A 3,403-nucleotide genomic window follows, 5' to 3' on the forward strand; every position below is an offset into this window, starting at 1 on the left:
GTTTGTGTTGCTATCTTTGTGGGGACTTTCCATTGACTTCCATTCATTTCTACAGCCTAAACCACCTTTACCCCTTTCCTAACCCTAACCAACCAAAACTCAATTCATACCTTAGCCCTAAATCTGACCCCTGACCCAAAAACAGGGTTTCCCCTAGTGGGGACCAGGCTCCGGTCCCCACGAGGAGCGATTGGTCCCCACAACGTAGTATATGTCAGGAAAATTGTCCCCACAAGGTATTACAAACAAACGCACACACACACACACACACACAGCGGTTTTCATCAGGCTGAAAGCCAGAGCTGCAGAAAGTAACTTCCGACGGCCGTAAATCAGGATCCAGCAGCTTCGACTGATGTGATCTTCTGGTGTAAATCCTGACTTTCTTCTCACAGGCAGAAACAAGTCAAACAGGAACTGCTTGCAATCAAGCGTCTGAACAAACATTTCTGGGGGAATGAAGGAAAAGCAAACCCAGTCTAAAGCTTTCTACTCTCTTACATTAGAGAAAACTTCCACTGTGTAGATCTCATTTCCAGACAACAGTTCGGACTCAGAATCTGAAGTCGACTGACTAAAAACATGAGAACTGCACTGCTGCAGCTCCTCCAGAGCAACACGGAGTCTAATTCACTCATTCTTTGATTCTTTTCACTAAAATAACTGAGTAAATGTAACCAGTTGCTACTAACCAACACAGCGGATTCTGAATTGGCCCACAGCTATCGACTGGCTCCGTTAACAACCTTTCAGTCTCCAGTCCTACCAGCTGAGACCCAGGACCGGGTCAGGGCAGGACCGGGTCCGGGTCAGGGTGAGGACCGGGTAAGGGTCAGGGTGAGGGACAGGTCAAGGTCAGGGCAGGACCGGGTCAGGGTAAGGGTCAGGGCAGGACCGGGTCCGGGTCAGGGTGAGGACCGGGTAAGGGTGAGGACCGGGTAAGGGTGAGGACCGGGTCAGGGTCAGGGTGAGAACCGGGTCAGGGTGAGGGACAGGTCAAGGTCAGTGTGAGGACCGGGTCAGGGTAAGGGTCAGGGCAGGGCAGGGCAGGACCGGGTCAGGGTGAGGACCGGGTCAGGGTCAGGGACGGGTCAGGGTGAGGACCGGGTCCGGGCAGGCTCAGGGCAGGACTGGGTCCGGGTCAGGGTGAGGACCGGGTCAGGGTAAGGGTCAGGGCAGGACCGGGTCCGGGTCAGGGTGAGGACCGGGTCAGGGCAGGGCAGGACCAGGTCAGGGTCAGGGACGGGTCAGGGCAGGACTGGGTCCGGGTAAGGGTGAGGACCGGGTCAGGGCAGGGCAGGACCGGGTCAGGGACGGGTCAGCGCTCGGCCGTAAACGCTCGCACCGACTGCTGCCACATGAAGCCTCTTTGAGCCGAACTGGAGCTCAGCAGCAGAGGAACCACAGCGGCTTCATGCAACATTAAAGACGTTACGTCTGGGTTTCCCCTCTTAGCAGGTCTGCTGTTCTGCACAACCTGATGAACCTTTAAGCTCCACCATCTTCAAACCCAGAGGGAAACACCAACAGAACCGAGGAAGTTCATGTCGTTAACGTGTAATACAGCACCAAGAAACATTTACTAACTACAAATTACACGAAGCTGCTAGGAACGGGCCTCAGAGAAAATTCAGGTTCCATATTTTTCCAGAGTAAAACACCTTGTGGACATTCTGGTACCACATATTTAGCTATCTGGGTTTTTATCATCTGCATGTTCCACATTTTATCAGACTAAAGTTGGATAATCGGCAGATTTCCCAGATATTGTTAACATGAAGAGGAAAAATCTAAATCAGCTCCATTTCTGAACTGGACTGGATTATTTTACACCCAAATACAGCTGAAATAAATACAACCATTCAAAACTAAAATGGAAAACGGTCAAATCAAGTAATATTGTGATAAAAAAATTATTAAATATGTGAAAGCTGAAACCATTAATCACAATTAATCTACTAATTAAATAATTGTCAACTAATTTAGTAACTGATTCATCGTTAACTGAAGAATATAAACTCAAATTACTTAGAAAAAGGAATTGAATTATTCATTTATTTACATACTTTAATGCATTTTTAATATGAAAAAGTTTTGAGTGGTAAAATAAAAAATCTGCAGATTAATCAATTAATCGTTACAATAATTGATCAATTGCAGCCCTAAAATATGTTGTTTTCATGATGTAAAGCACTGTGAGCTGTCTTGTTGCTGAAATGTGTTCTAGAAATAAACTTGACTGATTGATTGTTATTGATCAAGGCAATACCAATCAGTCTTCGGTATGCAGCCTTGTGCTTCTGCATCTATTTAAACATGAAATATTTGTGGTTTTCTTCGATTCAGACTCTGATGTTAACGCATTAATAGCACAGCTGTTTCTTATAAAAGCATTTAAGGATCAGTATCGTAAATTTAAAAGCCGCTATTTTAACATTTATGCTCCAATACTGTCTGAGGAACGAGGCGAAGGAACGACTGAAGAAGCCTTTAAGTGAAATCCATTTCCTATTAAGCACAGCAGAGTAATGCTTTGTGTGATTCACTATTGACCCAAAGACAACATGCAATCTTGGGGTTATTGATTGAATTACATCCAATCACATTTACACATCACTCTACTATTAGTCCTAATACTTATTGCTGACTAACTGCATGTTTACCGTGTTTCTGTGTGAATGAGGACGACAATGAATAATTGCTAATTTCACCAAAGCGAATGCATATCGATTCCTGCATGATGGAGAAATTATGAGCCGTTCTTCCAATATTTTTACCGGTACTGGGAGACGGAGCCTAAAAGGGTAAACTGGTGCATCGAGCCTCATTTATGAGGTGAATGGCAAAAGGAATAAAGTTTAATATTTGCTTTTTAAGTCTCAGAAGTCTGAAAACTTGAGGAAGTAAAAGTATCGAATTTCCATAATTGGTCAATACTGGACCAACTTTCAGCAACAGAGGTTTTAGCCTCAAGTGTCCAATAAATCTGCACTGCAACGGTCAAAATTATAATTCATGTTAATAAAAAGGAGACAAAACCTCCAGCCTCCTTTAAATAATGGAGTTATTTCTAAACATTTTACTAAAGGTAATTATTCAAACTCTTCGTTATAAAAGGAAAATAGTGGGGTGGGGCGGAGTGGAGGGGGCATCGCGGCTCCTCTTCACGCCACAGAATTAATCCCGCTCTAATCCCTCCTTTCCCTCCCGGCGAGGGAAGGACGGGGTCTTCCTTCCACTCTCCTCATGCATTAAGGATGAGCGTCAGGAGATTAAATATAAATGCGTGTGGCTCCTTCAGCTGTACAATTTCATCATGTCAAGGCGGCGGCTCCAATCTGGGGAGGACTGAGCTTTCACTCCACCAATTATTAGAAAACCAGGTTAACTGCAGAAAGATGAG

The 3,403-nt window shown here is 44.9% G+C and overlaps 1 protein-coding gene across 1 annotated transcript in view; it reads right to left on the minus strand.

Moving 5' to 3' along the window:
* Positions 1–3,403, minus strand: part of rapgef6 (Rap guanine nucleotide exchange factor (GEF) 6) — a 149,887-nt gene that overhangs the window by 65,865 nt on the left and 80,619 nt on the right. The window lies entirely within an intron of this gene.

The sequence above is a fragment of the Poecilia formosa genome, unplaced genomic scaffold (assembly GCF_000485575.1).
Source record: "Poecilia formosa unplaced genomic scaffold, Poecilia_formosa-5.1.2 Scaffold304, whole genome shotgun sequence".
In the NCBI taxonomy this organism is placed as follows: Eukaryota; Metazoa; Chordata; class Actinopteri; order Cyprinodontiformes; family Poeciliidae; genus Poecilia; species Poecilia formosa.